At 38.5% G+C, this 23,658-nt stretch overlaps 1 protein-coding gene and 1 long non-coding RNA gene across 4 annotated transcripts in view; one reads left to right on the forward strand and one right to left on the reverse strand.

The window, feature by feature from the left end:
• Positions 1-23,658, reverse strand: part of KCNMB2 (potassium calcium-activated channel subfamily M regulatory beta subunit 2) — a 246,947-nt gene that overhangs the window by 189,169 nt on the left and 34,120 nt on the right. The window lies entirely within an intron of this gene.
• The window catches only part of LOC140848453 (uncharacterized), a 139,338-nt gene that overhangs the window by 76,858 nt on the left and 38,822 nt on the right, over positions 1-23,658 (forward strand). The window lies entirely within an intron of this gene.

Here is a 23,658-nt window from a genome sequence, read left to right on the forward strand (position 1 = left end):
GGGGTTATCACTAATTTTGTCTTCCTGTCACACTTTGCTTGTATTCATGAGCAAATCCTATTGGCTCTAGATTCAAAATATGCCCAGAATCTGGCCTCTTCCCAATATCTCTACTGTTTCCATACTGATTTCTTGCTCAGGTAGCTTCTTTCTAATTGGTCTCTCTGCTTCTGATCATCTCACCTTTCCCTATTCCCACAGACCCTTCTCAGTACAGCAGCCCGAGTGAGCTCTATGTTAAACACAAAACGCATCTTGCCACTCTTTTTCTATGATCCTTCCAATGACATTCCATCTCACTCAGAGTATAAGGTCCTTCATGATCTGCCCTATTTTCTACGTTCCACCTTGTCTCCTAATATTCTTCCCCTTGCTCATTTTGTTCCTGCCTTGGTGGCCTCCTGCTATTGATCAAACATGCCAGGCATATTTGGGTACATAAGGAAGGAGGGAGGAGGGCCTCCTAGAAGGAGAGAGTAGCATCTTCTAAGTCATCGTTCTCAAAATACTTAGCATGATTGAAATTTCAGTGTCTCTGGGGGTAAGACTATGTAAAAATACAGGTTTAGGTAATGAATGGTCTGGTATGCTATGTCCAAGAGGTTGGACTTTAGCCTAAGTGATGATGGGTAGCCAATAAAGAGTTTAAGGCAAAAGAGTGACATAATCAGATTTGCATTTTAGCAATTTAAAGTGGAAGATGTATTGAAACAGGTAGGGTAACCTGTTGGGAGGATATGGAATGACACAGGCAAAGGATGGGTTAAAGGCCGAATCTGTGGCAGGGACACTGGAAAGAGAAAGAGGAGGATGATCAGCTGTATTTCAGGAAGTAGACAATGACACACTATAGACATTAAATAACCACCAGAAAAAAAAAAGCATTGGTCAAAATCCAGTAGAATAAAAGTTTGTCACCAGCTGGTTTTCAGAGTAGATATATCAGTGAGAAAACTTCAGATCAATGATTGAAAAAACTTAGAAATCAGTTTAGGGACCTTAATTATTCAATGAGAATGCAGACTCATAAAGGACCAAATCATGTCTTCTGATGCAGTATTCTCTGGCTGGACTCTACAGTATATTTAATTTTGGATTGCAAGACAGATCTCATTTGGTTGCCCCTCGTGGGGGAACTGAGGCAGGTGATATATGAATTATTGGTTTGCTTATTTTATTAGACACTTTTTTCATTTCTGATACTTGTTCCCAGATGTATCATTTTCCATTTCACACACCATAAATATGTACATAAATATTTAAAAAGTTTCTGTTTCTCCAGGTTGAATATGTGCCATCTAATGGATATTAGCTCCAACTGGAAAGGGCCAAAGGTAGTACACTGCTCTGGCCCCCAGGCTTGAGTAACCCAAATAGCATCAGTAATAGCATGTTCGAGCTGGCAGGGGCCTTCGAGATGATCTTCAGCACCCCACCCCAACCCCAGAGCCTGCATTGTCCCAACTTCATGATTAAAAGAAGAAATTGAGTAGGGAAGGGACTTGCCAAACCTTATATCTGGTAGCCAAAACATTTGGAACACACAAATAATATTTTCTGAGGCCATATTGCAGCAAAAGAGTCACACAAGAAAAGAAAATGACATTGGTATGTGTTAGAAACCCCAGAGAGCAGGCTAGCAGTATAGCCTTTCTTGAGAGATTCTGATTCAGTAGAAACCTTCACTTTTCAAAAGTACTGCCCCACCCTGATGCTAATATAAATGGTCTTTGTACCACAGTTTAAGACTGACTTCAATGAAATAAAATACGCAGGCACAAGCAATGAGTTTACCAAAACATAAAGACCTTCCACAACTATACCCAGATTTTAGGCTGATGGATACTACTTAAATTCTTCTTTACTAACATCTCTTTTTATGGAAAATGCACATAGACCACCATGGAGCCCTTCATGGCTGATGCCAGCATAGTGTGATAATTGCAGATCCAGTTATCCTCTCCAGCAATTTGAGTATCAAGCTCTTCTGATTTTGATGCATTTCACATACATTGATTCCTTAAGAGAGTCTGAGATAAACATAAACATTAAATGATGTCTGTGTCCTCAATGAACCTCTGCCTCAGGGAACCAGATGTGATCACTCTTTTTGGGTAGGCAGAGGCTAATCAGTATTACCTTTGTGTTCCACCTGGAACTCTTGGTTTCCCACTGTCTGAAATAATGGGGTCAAACTATGCCTATGGAAATGCTTTGCTTGAGTGCTGAGAGTGAGAGATGACACACTGTGTAGCCTGAACTTGGTCTACAGGTGCTAGTGTGATTAAGATAATTCTGACCCTCCAAAAATATTTACAGTAAAAGCAAGAACAAAAAAAAAAAAAACCAACCTCTCTACCACCAAAAAAAAAGGCCTGCAGAAAACAATGTGTGCTCCAGATGTGAGGGGGATTCTTTTGGCTTGGAATGAAATATACACACTTGAATTGGGTTATTGTAAAGAAAATGGTATAGGACTGAAACAGACATTTGCAATCATCTAATCCAGTAGTTTTTATATAAAAAAAAATTAGCCCCAGAATCCTTTTTTCAAAGTTTTATGTAGAATCTCCAAATATAAAAAGATAAAGGCAGAGCTACTCTGAGTGATGGCAGGGTGTAGGGAAAGGCTAGGCCTGATCTTCCCAGCCTGCTGACTGGCAGACCTAATATCCTCCATCAGAGCCCCAGCGTTTCTCTGAAAAGCACTGTTTGGTTCCATGCCTTCATTTTTGAGAGCAGTCACCATGACCAAAGAAGTAAAGGGATTCGCCTAAAGCAGGAAAGGGGCGGAGCCAAATTTTAATAACTCACCAGTCTGAGTCTCTTTGTACCCACAGGAAGGGCTGGCTAAGTGCTGCTTTCCTCAATATGATTTTCTTTATGGAAATTTGTCTAAAGCAAAGAGAGACAGGCAGTGCTACTTCCCTGCAAGAAGGTCCAGGGCTGAGCACGAGAAATGTTTTTGAAGGAAGTGGAAGCCACAAGCTCCTAGTTCATGCATACCATTTAAGCTCTCTGGGTAGAGTTCATGGTTCTAGAAGAATGAGCGCTGAAAAGGAATGAAAACCTGCTCATTAGTGTTATTCAAAGACAAGGCTTACAATAAAAATAAAAAAAACCCCAAAAAACAAAAAAGCAAAGAGTGTGCAACTTGAGTCAGCTCCTCCGTTTGGCAGGCCCCATAGACAGGTCAACCCCTGAAATGAATCTTTATTGACTTTAGCCATTGCGTATTAATTTTATGTAGGGAAGTTTGAGAGTTTTCTCTGGCAATTCTCAGTTCTGTGTAACTGACTGTAAGAGGATGAGAATTACTTTAAACAAAGGCCCATCAAATGTGATCCATGAGATATCAGCCTCTTCTCCATTCCAGATTGCACTGTGTTCTGTAAGTTTCCTTATAAAAATAAAAAACAAAAACTGAAGTAATTTGCTTTCAGACACTAATCTTATGTTGTTTTTAGTGGTTCATGCATCATCATCTATGATGTTTGAAATAAAGTTAGTATCACTTCATTTTACAGTTAGTAATACTTCCTTTTTCTTTCTTTCAAATAGGGACTAGGAAATCTCCCTGTTTGGAGGAAAAAGAATTACTAGTCCCATCCCAAAACTTTAAGTGCAATATGGTTTTAACTCTATTTTAAAAAGAGATTAAAATAGATGAAAGTAGGGAGGCTGAGCACATGGGCATTGGAATCAGACTCTCTGAGTTTGGGTGCTGTTTTCCCAAGTTACAAGCTGTGTGACTATAGGAGTCACTCAACTACTCTGTGCTTTAACTGAACTATAGATAGGAGATGATAATGGTGCTTACTTCATAGTACTATTGTAAGGGTTAAACAAGAAAATGAATAAAGTTCTTGGTAAAGTGCCTGGCACATAGAATTTCTCAATAAATCTCAGCATTATTCATTCTGAGTGGTGTGACAATGGATGATTTTTTCCCCTTAATCCTCCAAAAAATTTATTGTAATTATGTGATATGTTACAACAGAAACTGAAGTCATAAGTACAAAACAAAGAAAAAAATCTTCCATTTTTGAAAATCAGAACATTGAAAATTTGAAAAATTTAAGTTCCTTTCCTTTCCAAATCCAGTGTCAACCAAACCAATGTTCATTTTTTGACTGGAATGGTATGTTTATGAAGGGGAGGAAAAGAGGATGGCACAAATGGGCAGATAATATTGTTGAAAATACTTTATTTTCACTCTTCTTGAAAATATCCATTCTCCCTTCTTTTCTCTCAGTTGACACTTTGTCTCTATGAACTGATAGCACCAAATAAGAGAAAGAGGGAAGATGAGTAAAAAGGAGAATGAGAAAGATTAGAGGCAACTTCTCTGATTAAACCTTCCCAAATCGCAGTGGCAAGACATTCATCTCATGCCAACCCTCCTCTCTCACTGTCACACTTTTGAGATCATTTTTAGTGTATCGATATGGAAACAGATCTGATTTGATTTCACCTTTTTGCAGGTTTAGATAAAGAGATCATTAAAGAGGTTCCTAGGTCATAATGAACAGTTTAAAATGTTAGGGCTTTCTTTGGGCCTCTGACTGTAGGGAGTGGTGGAAAGGAGTTCAGAGACTGGGCTCACACCTTGCCCTGCCACTCTAATTAATTCACCAGCAAGCAGTTACTGAATGGCTACTGGGATCAGGTCACAACAGTCCAACCTGAACGGGTCACTGCCCTTCCAGACGGCCTCACAGTCCCTTTCCGAGAGCCTGGCTGTTCATGCACAAAGCCATGGTCTTAGAGCCTGTGATGTGCGGGCTGACCCTGAGCAGCCACGGCTGTCTGTGGGGATCAGAGGGGTCAGCGGTGGGGGGACAGGGTCCAGCCGAATCGGCACAGGCTTTGGTGCTTGAATGTGGGCTTGGGCAGAACCAAGCGCCCTGGCAAAGTTGAGAGACTTAGTGAGATCCGGGCTCTGGAAGCCTGCTGCTGACCCATCTGGAGGGCCCCGGAGGTGAAAGCTGGGCTGTTGGGATAGGGGACTATAGCCTCTCACGTTTGTTTATCATGAGCTTATATTTAAAATAATTTTCCTTTTAGATAAATTTGCCCTTCTTTTTACTAAAGGGCCTTTTTTTTTTAGGTTGTAGAAGATGGTTTAAAAAACCCAAACAACCTTAAATATGTTTAGTGTTTGATTTGAGCCTGAAGGAAATCACTTATTCACATAGGCTCTGTTTGGCCATTTAGTACTTGTGTGACCTGAACAGTTATTAGCTGTTGAACACTTTTTAAGTGCCAGGCCCTATGCTGCATGTTTTATATCCATGATCTCATAAATTACTTCTGGTAGTCTTTGTATAGATCCTCATGTTTTCCTCATGAGGGACCTGAGGACTTTAAGAGAAGTGCAGTAGTTGTCTGAGGTCCTATAACTAGTGTGATGATGCTGCATGACTAAGCCTTAGTGTCTTCAAATGTGAAATGAAGGTCATGGTAGCTACCTCCCAGGGCGCTTGCAGTGAGTAAATGAAGATGGGTGCACACACACATTTGAAATACACACACACACACACACACACACACACAATTAAGAAAAAATTTTTATATTTAATATATTCTAACAAATAATTTTTATATTATATATAAATTATATATATGTACATATGTGTGTGTTTGATACAGAAAAATCATTTAGTAAATAGCATTACTTTACAGAGGTTTCCTTTCTACAATGACCAGTTTGCTTCCATAGAGGAATACACAGTGAGAAGTGAATGAAGAAGGCTGCTTTTGAGTTTTGCTAACATACTCATAAGGGAGAGTTACAGTTACTTTCTACCATCTCTCTCCTCAAAGTTTCCTGGAAATCGTTTCTCTTGCCCATTAGTTAATGAATTATTCACTGATGGGAATCTTCTGCTTTTACCTCTGGTGATGGAGGCTGGAATTTTAACCTCTCATTCTGCTCCTCATTGGAACGAGACCCTTTTCTACCTGGGTGCCTTGCCCTGCTAGGCTGTGTGCTCCTCAAAGGCAGGGACTGAATCTGGTCCAGGACATGTTCCCTGGTTTTGGCAGGTGCCCTGTTACCATCCATCTCCTAGTAGGTCAGCAGAGTTATCTGGCAACCTCCAACAGGAAGAAAATATACTCAGTTGGAAAATACAGTCAACTCTTTGAATTCTATTTGTTAAAGGAGAAAGACCCTTGGGTTCCAGGGTTTCTTTTCCACCCTCCATTTCCCAGCACCTTTCAGGCCTTAGCTCAGCCTGGATAATCCATCTCTGTTGGAAAATATATTAGAGGTAATCTATTAAAAATTTAAATTAAGATTTTCCCTAGTAGATAGAAAAATATAGTACAAAAACTGAAGATGTTCATACTATATGATATCATTAGGGGAATAAAGAGACCACCAGGGCAGAATGGGGTGAGATCATGCCCTCCATCTCAATTACTGTGTTTATATGATAAATGTACAGTAAAGGAAGAAAAGACTATTTTATTACAAATAAAAACAATATTTCTCTTATAACATCCAAAAGAAATTCCAAGTAGATTAAAATTCTAAACACAAAAAGTTATTTTGTCCTAGAAAATGTGCAGGAGAGTAATTTTTTAATCTTGACATCAAACCCAGAAGCTATAAAGGGAATATTGGCATATTTGACTATAAAAAATTGAAAACTATGACACAAAGTAGATGTAAATACAGAGAAAATATTCAGTAACATTAGCAACAGGTACCTCTAATAAAGGTAATCCAAAGGACATGTGCTGCTATATTACTTGCACTAGTAGAAAAGCATTAAAAAATGTTTAGAGAAAATATATTTATGTTTATCTTGCTAACTATCTATCTGAAAAAGAAACAGTATAGGACCTTTAACCTCTACACAATTTAACCTTGTATCAACCCTACTTCTTTTATTAATAGAGATTTTTTCTCATATTCAACAACATGCTTTAGAAAAGCCTCCATCCCCTACCTCTTTCTCATCTTCTGAGGAAGATTATACTAAAAGAGACTGCCTTCAAAATATGACTTTTAAAGACTCAGGATTTATTTTAAGCTAAAATAAAGTGTTGACTAGAGTAGGCAATCCTCATACTCCCTGCTTGAGCTGTTACTACAATTACTGTTTTTTTTCCCCCTGTCCAGTGGAATATTCACAAAATTCCCTTTTAATTTGGCTCTCTGCTAGTGTTTGCAGTTAGAAATCATTTCTACCTCCTGTTTAGGTTAGCAGAACGTCAGAGTAGGAAGGAACCTTAGAATTCATCTAGCGAAATCCCCCATCTCAAACTTGAAGTCCCTTTGCAAAACTGTCTTGATCCATTATGTTCCCCTGCCAGCCGTTCAGCCTGCGTGAATGAGGCAAAGAGCACAGAGCAGAGAAACAGTGGGAAAGGGAGCAGGGGCTATCCTCACACCCTAAAATCCTACGAAGTTTTTATACTACTCTACCATACAGAAAAGAAGGTCAATTGAAGATTGTTTTAGAAAAGGCATTACCTTCTGGATGGAATTCCTGTTCCATCATATGCACTAAGTAATAAACTTGCATGGCAGTGTTGGAACATTTATGAGAATGAATCTTTCCTAAATTATCAGCTCACATTATCATATAAATGATCACTTTTGCTTTCTCTTCCAATAGTGCTATAATCTCTAAGAAAGCCATTTATACATGTTTTAAGTAAGACTACAATGTCCTAGAAAACTAGCATCATGTTGCTTTAATAATAAAAATGCAAAATTATTCAGGCAGCTTCTTCAGATGCCCAAGTGTCTGGATCAAATCCTAGGCAGTCCACCCTATATCTGTAAGGAAAACAAGTCAGATTGAACCCTGAATATGGTACTATATGAAATGGCTTGGTATATTCAGACTCAGATCAAATTGCTGATGATGCAGTCTGCTCCCACTCTTAGACTCTGTCCTCTTCCCAACCCTGAAAACTCCTGCTACCAGCATTTGGGTCTCTAGAAGAGAAAATAAGTGAAAAAATAATGATCCTACCTTTGATGCATGGTGGCCATGATAGGGACAATTAAAAAGAAGTTCTCTAGTCTAGTGAAAAGAGTGGCTAATATAATAGTTTGGATATAAACGATGCAGATTGGCTCTGTGGAAAAAAAAGAAATGACCCTGAGGGGGGAAAACAGATCTTCGTAAGTTTCATCATGTATCATGTGAGACAAAAGAGCCATTGAAATTAGAGTTTGTACAAGTGCCTTATGATAATGCTATTTTCAACAAGTTCTGCCAAAGTCTAAAACCACAAGCACTTTCAGAGTTGATAATTGCCTGAAGAGATAATCTACTTTCTGTTCACTGAAATCTAAGTGTAGGAAAGAGGATCCTGCCCAGAGAATTTTAATTTGCCTGAAAGCCTTGATCAGATGATGAATTTTCCTCTGCAGACCCCTCTCTTAGCTTGTCAATAAGAACCCTGCTGCTAAATCCAAAAATATTGGCAGACAAATACTCCTTCTGTGAAGTAAGAGCTTTGCAGATAGGTACACACAAGTATAATATATAAACAATGGCTCTGTTTTAAATGGTTTCTGTTTGTTTTTTGAGGAGGATGGAGAAAGGTATTGCAATCTTTTGCCTGTGGAAAACAGCAGGTGTAATAACTAGGCATTTTATCAAGAGAGTGCATTTGAGTGAGTCCAGCTTACTTGATAGTAATATAATAGAAATCTATTTGGTCCAACATCAAGCAAAAACATGCTTTTTTATATAAACTTTGGTTCTTGGAGAGGGAAGGAGGAAGAGAGAATGTGTGTGAGACTGAGCAGGCTCTTCCCTGTAACATCCAAACAGCTATGGCTGGGGCAAAGTGCCCTGTGACCTCTAAGCCCGTAAATGGAAGAGTCCTGTAATGCGCCAACCCTGGGTCAAGTTCTCATTTTCAGTCAGGGATTTTTATGGTGGACAGTGGGCTACTCTGGAGCCAGTAAACTTGTCTGTTGGCTGGCATGTAAAAAACATGATTTGCCCCTTTTGTCACCTTCTTGAAGTACAAGTGTTCAGCCCACCAGCCAGGATGACCTCTTGGCCCACTGCCTTCGTCTTCTGTTCGTCTCCTTGTTGAGCTCCCCTGCAGGCTTGGCCAGCACAAACATCACAAAAATAACTCTGTTTCTGGTTAAATAAGTGATTTCAATCCAGGTGTCCCTGACTGCTGGGGACAGATGGTTTAGTCTGGAGCTTTCCAGGCGCCAGGTTTCTACTGTCCTCCTGCTATTGTGTCACTTCTAGGCCATGAGAGCAGATAATTATACTACTATAGAGTGCAGTGGACAGCCTGCTATGGGAACCCAAAGCCATTTACCCTGACCTGTTCCTTCTTTCCAGTTTTAGCATTTCAGAGTTCTCTGAGTGCTTTTATGTGTGTTGTCTACTTTGTTCCTCAAAATATCTCAATGAAGAGAGTAGGACAGACATTATTCCTGCCATTGTAAATGAGAGTTCTGAGCTTCAGAGAGGTTAAGTAACTCTCCAGGATCACACAGCTAGCAAATTTATCCTTTGGAAGGAAATTCGTCATCTGTTTTTAAATTCTATCTTCTTGAGAGGATATGGGGAGAGACCCAATCAAAGGCAAATTGTATTGTTTTAACATTTTGTGACTCAGTTATATTTGAAAATAGTTCAAGTTTCTGATCTGAGTATTTATGATCACAAAATGTCATCTCCAACTACTCAATTAAATAATATTTTTGATAAATTCTCAGTCATAGACTGAAACTTACTATTATTGAGTTTCCTCAGATTTAGTTTATGATTAATATAAGATTAGTCAATGATTATAGTATAATTACATTGTGGATATAAATAGAAAATGGATATTTTAAACAGCCGATTATCCTGTAAGTACAACAGTAATCTTTATTATAACTTTTTTATTTCTGGAACATTCATTTTAATGTGTATTAATAGCTCTAAGGTAGTCATTTAATCCATCAAGTAAATAATATGCACTTGTGACTGTTCACTTAAAATTCTAAGCCAGAAATTGTACTGAACTCAAAAGAGAAATTAGACACACAAAAAAAATTTTGCAATTCGAAAGAGGACTAAGGTCACTAGGTTCTTATTTTGTACCCCAAATTTTACATACACCACCTCTTTCAATCATAAATTTGATTATTGACAATTTGAGTTTCAGAAAAGTTAAATAACTTGTTTATGGTCACTCAAGTATTTAATGGCAAAAATAATATTTAATCCAGGTCTTTTTTTCTGCACTATGCTGTTTTCCAAAATAAATTATTGTTTAATTTTTATAAATGTACATATAAGAGTACAAAATCATATACAAAGTCCTATTTCTGGAAGGTCTAGAGGAGACATAGAAAAATGGATGTAGAAAAAAAAGATCATTCTGCAGAGGAAGCTCAATATAAATTAACTTGTGAGAGGAATTAGTGAGGGATGTGGGAAAAGGTCAGTCAAAGAAAGTGGCCTATGGACAATTTCCACCTGTATTTGTAAAAGTAGACAACTCATCATCTGATAATGACATGATAAAGCCTATAATAAGAAAATAATTAAAATAGTCATGCTAGTTATCTGGTTTTATATGAGCTTAGGGTGATGCAGAAAAGGTGACAGGGCTCAAGAATGTAACCTCTAAGTCAGGGAAAATGTTCTGGTGAAAAATTATATTTTTATGAGATATAGCTATAGAAATTACAGAGCACTTAGGCCAAATGGTGAGGCAAAGGGAGTTTGATTTAAATAATGTTCCTAACAGGGATGACATAAATGTATGCACACAAAGTTTTCTTTTCAGTGAAATTCTGTCTCAGTAATGTTCTCTCTGTTGAACACTATGAGTACATATTATAGCTTATTTGGATAACTCACAACTTCTAAAAAGTGGGATTAGTTGATAGTCTGTAGCTTAAGATTCTGTGTCCTTCCCTTCACTCTGCTTTATACCATTAATCATCATCTCTTATCCTAAAATTGCTTTTACACCCTTTATTTCATATTGTTTTTTACCTATCAATAATCCTATAGGGTAGGAATCCTAGCTGTTTCATCACCGTTTCCTGTAAACAATCTCTCACTAGATGGTCCCTTTATTTTCTTGAATTTGTGCTTTTATGTGTTTGTAAATTGATTCCTCAGAACTCACAATAGCTAGTGAATTTATTTTAAACTTGATTTGTTAATTTTAAACTCGGGTGGGAAAAGACTGGGATGATAACTTGGCACTATGACATCACTCACTGCTGGACCGCACTCCTCACCCTGCTGCTCTGCTCACGAGGCGCCCCATCCTTCCGTGGCCACCCAGCCAGAATCGGCATCTCTTCTCCCTACTCCCAGTTGTTCTTATTATACATTTTAGTATTTCCGTAACATTCATCACCAGCTGAATTTATCTTGCTCATTTTCTTTCTTCCATTATTTTCTTTCCTAACTAGCATGAAAGCTTCATGAAGACGGGAATTTTTTTTTTTTTTTTTTGAGAGGGCATCTCTCATATTTATTGATCAAATGGTTGTTAACAACAATAAAATTCAGTATAGGGGGGTCAATGCTCAATGTACAATCATTAATCCATCTCAAGCCTAATTCTCGTCAGTCTCCAATCTTCTGAAGCTTAACGAACAAGTTCTTACATGGTGAACGAATTCTTACAGAGTGAATAAATTCTTACATGGTGAACAGTACAAGGGCATTCATCACAGAAACTTTCGGTTTTGATCATGCAATATGACCTATAAACCATCAGGTCAAATATGAATATTCATTTGATTTTTGTACTTGATTTATATGTTGATCCCACATTTCTCCTATTATTATTATTATTTTTATTTTTAATAAAATGCTGAAGTGGTAGGTAGATGCAAGATAAAGGTAGAAAACATAGTTTAGTGCTGTAAGAAGGCAAATGTAGATGATCAGATGATCAGGTGTGTGCCTATGGACTAAGTATTAATCCAGGCTAGACAAGGGCAGCAAGACATCCACGGATGCAGAAGATTTCTCTCAAAGCAGGGGGGGTGAGGTTCTGAGCCTCACCTCTGTTGATCCCCAAATTCTCACCAGATGGCCCCCCTGCGACTGTGCCTGTCTTAGGTTGTTCCTCCCTTGAGGAATCTTACCCGTCTCTGGCTAACCAGTCATCTTCCGGGGCCATACAGGGAAATGTAAAGTTGGTAAGTGAGAGAGAAGCCATATTGTTTGCAAAGGTTAGCTTTTTACTTCTTTGCAGATTTACGCCCTGTGGCTTCTATGCCCAGCACTTGTCTCGAGGTATCTTTACCACCTGGAGGAATTATGATACTCGGTAAATTCGATATGAGGCACGAATTCTATTTAAGGTTTGTAATTAGGAAGGAAGAAGAAAAGCTATAGATGTAGCATATGAAGGAAACTTGGGAGGATTGATTATTTCTTTGACATATCTTCTTGTATAGTACCTTAAGTATGTATAGGTTTTAAACTACTAACTAATTTGCACACACATATTAACATAATAGGAATACGGTGACATAAACAAAGCAAATCTATAATTACCAGCCATCTCCAGTGAAGCCAAGAAAACCATTTAGGCACCCTAGGCATTTGTGAAAATTTATCTATGATATGATGGATATTTTCCAACTGTACTTGAACCATCAGACAAATTAAAGCAGCCCATTTCTGGGATCTGTTCACATCCCATATGTTCTTTTAACCATAGATAGTCTATAGTCATGAGATTTTGGGGTGCTACAACTTGCACCCCTCCCAACTCCTGGTTGAGTTCCAACAGTACAGATCCAGTCAAATTCGTTGTCTCACTGTATGCACATGCCAGCCTAGACATCTCCCTCCTCCTTCTTATGGCAAGTCCAGGAGACGGTGGGCTGGATGCAGCCACAACCGCAGCATCGTCCGGATCCCTGTGGAGGCTTTTTGATGATCATCCCCCGGCACGAGTCCTCCAGAGAGTGCTGATGCCGGAAGCTCCTCCTCATATCGTATCTTAGTTCATTTTCTGGGTATCCAAGCTAGGCCTTGATCTTCTGCGTAGAAACAAACAGACCCTTTGCCCACACTTTGACATGCCCTCTATACCACTGTGCAGAACTCATTGGAGGTCAGCACACAGTAACTGCTTTTTTTTTTTTTTTTAATTAAGAGAAAGGAATATTATCAGAAAAGAGTACCTCCATAGCTGATCATCTGACACCCTTTAAGTGATCAACATTAAGGATATTTAAAGCATGCGTTGATCTTTGATTTACCAATAGTTTTATCCTGTTAAGGAGTAATCCCCCTTTTCTTTCTTTCTTTTTTTTTTTTAAATTTTTAATCTACACTTACCTGAAGAATACTATGTTTACTATGCTCTCCCCTATATCAGGTCCCCCCTAACAACCACATTACGGTTACTGTCCATCAGCTTAGCAAAATGTGGTAGAGTCACTACTTGTCCTCTCTGTGTTGTGCAGCCCACCCTCCCCTTTCTCCCTCCCCCCCCATGCATGCTAATCTTAATACCCCCCTTCTTCTTCCCCCCCCTTATCCCTCCCTCCCCACCCCTCCTCCCCAGTTCCTTTCCCTTTGGTACCTGTTAGTCCATTTTTCGGTTCTGTAATTCTGCTGCTGTTTTGTTCCTTCAGTTTTTCCTTTGTTCCTATACTCCTCAGATGAGTGAAATCATTTGGTATTTCTCTTTCTCCGCTTGGCTTATTTCACTGAGCATAATACTCTCCAGCTCCATCCATGTTGCTGCAAATGGTTGGATTTTTCCACTTCTTATGGCTGAGTAGTATTCCATTGTGTATATGTACCACATCTTCTTTATCCATTCATCTACAGATGGACATTTAGGTTGCTTCCAATTCTTGGCTATTGTAAATAGTGCTGCGATAAACATAGGAGTGCATCTGTCTTTCTCAAACTTGATTGCTGCGTTCTTAGGGTAAATTCCTAGGAGTGGAATTCCTGGGTCAAATGGTAGGTCTGTTTTGAGCATTTTGATGCACCTCCATACTGCTTTCCACAATGGTTGAACTAATTTACATTCCCACCAGCAGTGTAGGAGGGTTCCCCTTTCTCCACAGCCTCGCCAACATTTGTTGTTCTTTGTCTTTTGGATGGCAGCTATCCTTACTGGTGTGAGGTGATACCTCATTGTAGTTTTAATTTGCATTTCTCTGATAATTAGCGATGTGGAGCATCTTTTCATGTGTCTCTTGGCCATCTGTATTTCTTTTTTGGAGAACTGTCTGTTCAGTTCCTCTGCCCATTTTTTAATTGGGTTATTTGTTTTTTGTTTGTTGAGGCGTGTGAGCTCTTTATATATTCTGGACGTCAAGCCTTTATCAGATCTGTCATTTTCAAATATATTCTCCCATACTGTAGGGTTCCTTTTTGTTCTATTGATGGTGTCTTTCGCAGTACAGAAGCTTTTCAGCTTAATGTAGTCCCACTTGCTCATTTTTGCTGTTGTTTTCCTTGCCCGGGGAGATATGTTCAAGAAGAGATCACTCATGTTTATGTCTAAGAGGTTTTTGCCTATGTTTTTTTCCAAGAGTTTAATGGTTTCGTGACTTACATTCAGGTCTTTGATCCATTTTGAGTTTACCTTTGTATATGGGGTTAGACAATGGTCCAGTTTCATTCTCCTACATGTAGCTGTCCAGTTTTGCCAGCACCATCTGTTGAAGAGACTGTCATTTTGCCATTGTATGTCCATGGCTCCTTTATCAAATATTAATTGACCATATATGTTTGGGTTAATTTCTGGGGTCTCTAATCTGTTCCACTGGTCTGTGGCTCTGTTCTTGTGCCAGTACCAAATTGTCTTGATTACTATGGCTTTGTAGTAGAGCTTGAAGTTGGGGAGTGAGATCCCCCCTACTTTATTCTTCTTTTTCAGGATTGCTTTGGCTATTCGGGGTCTTTGGTGTTTCCATATGAATTTTTGAATTATTTGTTCCAATTCATTGAAGAATGTTGCTGGTAATTTGAGAGGGATTGCATCAAATTTGTATATTGCTTTCGGCAGGATGGCCATTTTGACGATATTAATTCTTCCTAGCCATGAGCATGGGATGAGTTTCCATTTATTAGTGTCCCCTTTAATTTCTCTTAAGAGTGACTTGTAGTTTTCAGAGTATAAGTCTTTCACTTCCTTGGTTAGGTTTATTCCTAGGTATTTTATTCTTTTTGATGCAATGGTGAATGGAATTGTTTTCCTGATTTCTCTTTCTATTGATTCATTGTTAGTGTATAGGAAAGCTACAGATTTCTGTGTGTTGATTTTGTATCCTGCAACTTTGCTGTATTCCGATATCAGTTCTAGTAGTTTTGGAGTGGAGTCTTTAGGGTTTTTTATGTACAGTATCATATCATCTGCAAATAGTGACAGTTTAACTTCTTCTTTACCAATCTGGATTCCTTGTATTTCTTTGTTTTGTCTGATTGCCGTGGCTAGGACCTCCAGTACTATGTTGAATAACAGTGGGGAGAGTGGGCATCCCTGTCTGGTTCCCGATCTCAGTGGAAATGCTTTCAGCTTCTCGCTGTTCAGTATAATGCTGGCTGTGGGTTTATCATATATGGCCTTTATTATGTTGAGGTACTTGCCCTCTATTCCCATTTTGCTGAGAGTTTTTATCATGAATGGATGTTGAATTTTGTCAAATGCTTTTTCAGCATCAATGGAGATGATCATGTGGTTTTTGTCTTTCTTTTTGTTGATGTGGTGGATGATGTTGATGGATTTTCGAATGTTGTACCATCCTTGCATCCCTGGGATGAACCCCACTTGGTCATGGTGTATGATCCTTTTGATATACTGTTGAATTCTGTTTGCTAATATTTTATTGAGTATTTTTGCATCTACATTCATCAGGGATATTGGTCTGTAATTTTCTTTTTTGGTGGGGTCTTTTCCTGGTTTTGGTATTAGGGTGATGTTGGCTTCATAGAATGAGTTTGGGAGTATTCCCTCTTCTTCTATTTTGTGGAACACTTTAAGGAGAATGGGTATTATGTCTTCTCTGTGTGTCTGATAAAATTCCGAGGTAAATCCGTCCGGCCCCGGGGTTTTGTTCTTGGGTAGTTTTTTGATTACTGTTTCAATTTCTTTGCTTGTAATTGATTTGTTTAACTTTTGTGTTTCTTCCTTGGTCAGTCTTGGGAGGTTGTATTTTTCTAGGAAGTTGTCCATTTCTTCTAGGTTTTCCAGCTTGTTGGCATATAGGTTTTCATAGTAGTCTTTAATAATTCTTTGTATTTCTGTGGAGTCTGTCGTGATTTTTCCATTCTCATTTCTGATTATGTTGATTTGTGTTGACTCTCTTTTTCTCTTAATAAGTTGGGCTAGAGGCTTATCTATTTTGTTTATTTTCTCAAAGAACCAGCTCTTGGTTTCGTTGATTTTTGCTATTGTTTTATTCTTCTCAATTTTGTTTATTTCTTCTCTGATCTTTATTATGTCCCTCCTTCTGCTGACTTTAGGCCTCATTTGTTCTTCTTTTTCCAGTTTTAATAATTGTGATGTTAGACTATTCATTTGGGATTGTTCTTCCTTCTTCAAGTGTGCCTGGATTGCTATATACTTTCCTCTTAAGACTGCTTTCGCTGCATCCCACAGAAGTTGGGGCTTAGTGTTGTTGTTGTCATTTGTTTCTATATATTCCTTGATCTCTATTTTGATTTGTTCATTGATCCATTGATTATTTAGTAGCATGTTGTCAAGCCTCCATGTGTTTGTGAGCCTTTTTGTTTTCTTTGTAGAATTTATTTCTACTTTCATACCTTTGTGGTCTGAAAAATTGGTTGGTAGAATTTCAATATTGTGGAATTTACTGAGGCTCTTTTTGTGAGCTAGTATGTGGTCTATTCTGGAGAATGTTCCATGTGCACTTGAGAAGAATGTATATCCTGTTGCTTTTGGATGTAAAGTTCTATAGATGTCTATTAGGTCCATCTGTTCTAGTGTGTTGTTCAGTGCCTGTGTGTCTTTACTTATTTTCTGCCCGGTGGATCTATCCTTTGGGGTGAGTGGTGTGTTGAAGTCTCCCACAATGAATGCATTGCAGTCTATTTCCCTCTTTAGTTCTGTTAGTATTTGCTTCACATATGCTGGTGCTCCTGTATTGGGTGCATATATATTTAGAATGGTTATATCCTCTTGTTGGACTAAGCCCTTTATCATTATGTAGTGGCCTTCTTTATCTCTTGTTACTTTCTTTGTTTTGAAGTCTATTTTGTCTGATATTAGTACTGCAACCCCTGCTTTCTTCTCACTGTTGTTTGCCTGAAATATGTTTTTCCATCCCTTGACTTTTAGTCTATGCTTATCTTTGGGTTTAAGGTGAGTTTCTTGTAAGCAGCATATAGATGGGTCTTGCTTTTTTATCCATTCTATTACTCTATGTCTTTTGATTGGTGCATTAAGTCCATTTACATTTAGGGTGACTATTGAAAGATATGTACTTATTGCCATTGCAGGCTTTAGATTCGTGGTTACCAAAGGTTCAAGGTTAGCTTCTTTAGTATCTTACTGCCTAACTTAGCTTGCTTATTGAGCTGTTATATACACTGTCTGGAGAGTCTTTTCTTCTCTCCCTTCTTATTCCTCCTCCTCCATTCTTCATATGTTGTGTGTTTTGTTCTGTGCTCTTTTTAGGGGTGCTCCCATCTAGAGCAGTCCCTGTAGGATGCCCTGTAGAGGTGGTTTGTGGGAAGCAAATTCCCTCAGCTTTTGCTTGTCTGGGAATTGTTTGATCCCACCATCATATTTAAATGATAGTCGTGCTGGATACAGTATCCTTGGTTCAAGGCCCTTCTGTTTCATTGCATTAAGTATATCATGCCATTCTCTTCTGGCCTGTAGGGTTTCTGTTGAGAAGTCTGATGTTAGCCTGATTGGTTTTCCTTTATAGGTGACCTTTTTCTCTCTAGCTGCCTTTAAAACTCTTTCCTTGTCCTTGATCCTTGCCATTTTAATTATTATGTGTCTTGGTGTTGTCCTCCTTGGATCCTTTCTGTTGGGGGTTCTGTATAATTCCATGGTCTGTTCAATTATTTCCTCCCCCAGTTTGGGGAAGTTTTCAGCAATTATTTCTTCAAAGACACTTTCTATCCCTTTTCCTCTTTCTTCCTCTTCTGGTATCCCTATAATACGAATGTTTTTCCTTTTGTATTGGTCACATATTTCTCTTAGTGTTGTTTCATTCCTGGAGATCCTTTTATCTCTCTCTATGTCAGCTTCTATACGTTCCTGTTCTCTGGCTTCTATTCCTTCAATGGCCTCTTGCATCTTATCCATTCTGCTTATAAATCCTTCCAGGGATTGTTTCACTTCTGTGATCTCTTTCCTGACATCTGTGATCTCCTTCCGGACTTCATCCCACTGCTCTTGCATTTTTCTCTGCATCTCATCCCATTGCTCTTGCATTTTTCTCTGCATCTCATCCCATTGCTCTTGCATTTTTTTCTGCATCTCTGTCAGCATGTTCATGATTTTTATTTTGAATTCTTTTTCAGGAGGACTAGTTAGGTCTGTCTCCTTCTCAGGTGTTGTCTCTGTGATCTTTGTCTGCCTGTAGTTTTGCCTTTTCATGGTGATAGAGATAGTTTGCAGAGCTGGTACAAGTGACCGCTGGAAGAGCTTCCCTTCTTGTTGGTTTGTAGCCTTTTCCTGGGAGAATAGCGACCTCTAGTGGCTTGTGCTGGGCAGCTGTGCGCAGACAGGGCTTCTGCTTCCTGCCCAGTTGCTTTGGGGTTTATCTCCGCTGTTGCTGTGGGCTTGGCCTGGCTGGGGCTGTTCCTCCAAAATGGTGGAGCCCCGTTGGAGGGGGAGTAGCCAGGAGACTATTTATCTCTGTAAGGGGCCTCTGTGCTCCCTGCTGCCCAGGGGGTTAGAGTGCCCAGAGATCCCCAGATTCCCTGCTTCTGGTCTAAGTGACCTGTCCTGCCCCTTTAAGATTTCCAAAAAGCACTCCCCTTCACAAGGCGCTGGGTTCTTGCAGGTGTGGATGTGGTCTGGATGTTGTCCTGTGTCCTGTGGTCTCTATTTTAGGAAGATTTTTCTTTGTTATATTTTCATAGCTCTATGTGTTTTTGGGAGGAGATTTCCACTGCTCTACTCACGCCGCCATCTTGGCTCCGCCCAGCCAAGACGGGAATTTTAAACAAAAAATCTTGTTTACTTTGTGTCATCTAGTATATAGTGCAACAGGTGATTGAATAAACAAATAAATGTGTGAATGAAAGAGAAAAACTAAATGCTCACACTTTGAACCATAAGAACCTTTCCCTCTGATCAAAGCTGCTGGCATGTATATATATTATATAATATTTGGCAGCCCTACAGTAGAGTCTGAGGCCAAGGTAGGTAAAGACAAGTAGAGTATGAAGCAGAATGGCTCACAAAGCAAGGAGAGAAAAGATAAAAGCAGGAGAGTGAGAGGGCTCACAGTCTATAGTGAGAGGAAGCCAAGTCCTGTGAAGAGCCAGGTTGAAGTGGTGGAGACGGAATGAAGAGACCCAGGCCCTGTTGTCTAGGCCCTTAGTGTAGCCTCGATCTCTTTGATCTCCAAGCAAGCGTCTTCTGGCTCTAACTCCACAAGGACTTGCTCTGCCTGGTGTCTCCTGTTTGTGGTATAATGTGTGTTTCTTGGGTTTCAGTGACCTTAGTGGACCTCTGTTTTTACAGTTGTAAGTGCCTAATCCAGCTACCCTTCCTGATGTCTAATTTAGAGTGCAGCATGTTCTGTTCTGTTCTGTTCTTGGAAAAAAATCATCTAACATTGCAACAGGATTTTATAGTTGATAGAGTGCTTTAATGTATATTATACTATTTGATCTTGACAGCAACTCCTTTCCATGAAGTGGTTCTTGATTTCCTGAAGGTGGGAAATTCTTTTCTTATGTAATGGGTTATCACTTTGCTCTCTCCTTTAAGTTTGCTTCACAGGCTTTATTTGTATAAATTCCTTACCTTCACTATTAGACACAAATCACCTAGAAGGCAGAGACTAGGCCTTATTTGTTTCATCTCTCACAATGTATAGTATCATGCCTCATACAACATTGTTGCTAAATAACATCTTTTTCAAGTATTTAACCAGTTCTTAGAATCAATATAAAGCAATTCCATGAGCTCTGGTTTGAACTTGCCTATCCTAGTGATATAGATCTTAAATGATAAATTTTGGTGTTATTATTTAAAATATTCCTTTCCTCAGATATGTTTGTATATAAATATTTTTCTCAATTATTTATATTTGAGATTATATTTCCATTATCTTTTGACACAGTATTCACAATAGTTTCTGGGAAAACTTCCCATGATAACTGCTATATGGATTTGTGCATAAACGATCAAAAAGAACACTTAAAACAGGAATCCAATTATAAAATTAGTAAGCTTAGTTTCAGATAAATTTCTTTTTGTTATTCCAAGCCTTTGTTTAGATTTCTGTTCTTTGAAGTCGTAACTTCTCACAGTGTGTCTCAGGGAGGTCCTTCAGACTCGGTGATTGCTTTTCTTAACTGTGTAAGTGGTGTTCTGATGACTGAATCTGGGGTGAATAGTGTTCTTTTCCATTTGCCTCAATACTTGTCTCAAAATGTTAGAATTTCCCTTTGCTTCATCTTGCTATTTTATATTCAAAGTTGAAGAACTGAAGAGCAGGGAAGAAAAACCAACAATAAAAATGCCTAAGATTAGAAGTCTTGCTCAAGGGTAGTGGGGCTGGCACCAGAATTTTGGGTAAGATGAATTAAGTCTCTTTTCATTCTTACTAGGGATAAGGTTCTAAGCAACTAGAGTATTATGTGCTACGGTCATATGTTTGAGATTCGTGGTAATCTTATATTAATATTAGTTAAAACAGGGTACAGGAAGGACCAGACAAGATAACATTTGATCTTTGGATGGTTCTACCCTTAAAAAAATTCAGTGGCTTTCTGTTTCCCTGGCTACTCTGTTAAATGGGTATTCATGCATTCATTGATCAATCAGTAAACATTTACTGAGTGCCTGTTATATCTTGCTGGGTCCTGTGCTAAGACTAGGGACAATGAGGTAAAACATGGAAAGAGACCCACAAACAACTGACTATAACATTTCTTGGTGGTGGCAAAATTGTTAGGTGGAAACTAATTTACTCTACTAACTCTACTCAAGATATGCACAAAGGAGAGAATCATCAACCCTGCTTGGAGGAGTGGGATGATTGTTTTATAGACAGATGCTTGACCCACGTCTGAACAAAGAATAGAGATTTCAGATAGAAAAGGAGCCTTCCAGAAGGAAGGGAGATTATGGGCAAAAGTATGGCAATGTAAAATGATACAGGCTGTACTGGGTAACTGTGAAATTGTTTGGTTTAGCTAGAAAGAAAAATGCACTGGGGAAGGAGTTTGGAAAGGAAAGGAGGGTTAGGTCATTGATGGCCTGAGAGGCCATCCTAAGGAGTTTATTCTTTATCCTGAGAGTGACAGGGGGCCATTGGAGGTGGGAGTTAAGAATGGAATATAGCAAGGCCAGACTTTCACAATGTGACAGACGATTTGGTGGGAGAAAAGCTGGAATAAGGAGATGATTTCTCAATTTGATATATATTATCAGAGAATTTTAGAGCAACAGTTGCAAGTGAAATATTTTACTATCAATTGCTATTATTGTTATTCACACATAGACCAGTTTCAGAGTTCAGGAATTAAACATTATTGGTTAAAACAAGTTTAAACCCAGGGTATACCATTCCAGGAAGCATATTATGCCTATCTGTCCACCTACCTATCTTCATCTTCTCTTTTCTTCTGCAGGGGGAAAATAAAGTAAAGATGCATTGCAAAATAAATGGACATATGTGAAAAGAGAGGCAAACGGATTATTATTCATCTTCATGGAGGAGATGTGTATACATGAGGAGTAGTGGTGTAGAGTAGAACTCGAACCAGAAGAACTGGGCTTGAGACCCAGTTCTAGCACACATTAGTCATGTGACTTTGAAAAGTTAGTTAATTCTCTGAGCCTCAGTTTGTTTGTCCTTAAAGTGGGACAACCAATTCCTGCCTTAACTACTTTTTAAGGTCCCTGTGAAAATCTGTTAAGGTCCTGTCTTAAGTACTAAAGAACTTAATTTATGCATGCTTTCAATACAAAATATTCCTGAGGAACATCAATAGCAAGAAATGGGAAAGCATTATCAGAGAAACTTTCTTCAAAATGTTTAAGTACAGGTATCTACTCCAGAAACTATCTTACTATCTCAGGCATACCCCATTCTGACCAGTTTTCTACTCTGTAAATTGATGTACAAATGAAAGAATTTATTTTTATGAACAATGGTGTCTGGGTTGGACATTTTACCATTATGAACGTTAAAAAATGATTATTTCTCCAAGCAAATAGGACATTTTCTAGGCTTTGCTGCATGGAATATATACTACAAAAGGGTAGTTGGGTCAATGCAGATGGCTTACTTTAATTAATTTTTTAAGGAATAATTCTTTAGTGCAGAGGAAAGACAATTTTAGGTATAATATTGTTCATTGAACTGGCCCAGCTAGGTTATGAAATTATATCCATAGGGAACATGTGAATTTACATGTCCATGCAGTTTACCTCACAAATGTTCCTTCAACATTCAGCTACAAAATATTTATTTAACACATTATTAGGGGTTATTTGGGAAGATGCATTAGCAACATTAGAATTGGAACTTCAAAGCATCCAGTGGAACTTCAAAGCATTTGCAACTCGGGCAAACTCAAAAGCTTATCTATTTTTTATGCTTTTTAAATGCAGTGTAATTACTATGGCAGGATAACAGAGAACTGATTAGAGCCCAAGTGAAGAGCAGTGTTAAGCTCTCATCAGGTACCTTTGTTCAGAGTTGCATGAACTGGCTGTCCCATTTGAGGGAATTGAATGAGTTTGCATAGACTTCCCCACAGTGAGAAATAAATGCCTGCAGAAAAGGAGGATGACAGAGTTTTCTTTTTCGCTTTCATTTTAGAATCTGAAGATCTAAAACTCCAACCACTACTGTACCAAGATAGCCCAGGTTCCTGGCCAGTAGTTAGCTCGCTCTTGCTGTTTTTCTTTCCGAAAGCCAAGGTGCTGTCCAGTGTCCTGAATCGAGAGGTTCAGAGTAGCCTATGTATCATGAAGATGATTGAAGTAATGGAGTTTGTGCCTTTGAGGTCATTGCCTGTCCAGTTAGGTGAACTTGAATGGAAATACATATTGAATATTTTAATTAAAAGATATTTCATAATTAAGGTGTAATCTCATTGATACCCTTCATCCTTGCACATTTACACAGACTTCCTTTTTTCTTCATTTCTCATCCATGCTACAAATTTATAAGGCTTGTGTTAGATCTACATTGTCTGATTGTAAGTGATGCTGACACACTTCATTTTTTCAGTGCATTCAGAAAGTAACACACTTTTTCAATTCTTCTTATATAGTAATAGTAAGAAATATCATAAGGGGTAATTTTTTTTATAACCATAATTTATATCTTATTCCAATCCACATCATCTAAATTATTAGGTTGAATCTACATTTTAGATGGTGCTGGTTCAAAGTGGAGCTATAGAAAAAGTGACTGAGGGGTGAAATTATAATCTAGACATATAGTGGGGCAAATAAAAAGTGGAAACAGTGATAGTGTAATGAATTTGAGATTGT

The sequence above is a fragment of the Manis javanica genome, chromosome 3, assembly GCF_040802235.1.
Source record: "Manis javanica isolate MJ-LG chromosome 3, MJ_LKY, whole genome shotgun sequence".
NCBI classification, from domain to species: domain Eukaryota; kingdom Metazoa; phylum Chordata; class Mammalia; order Pholidota; family Manidae; genus Manis; species Manis javanica.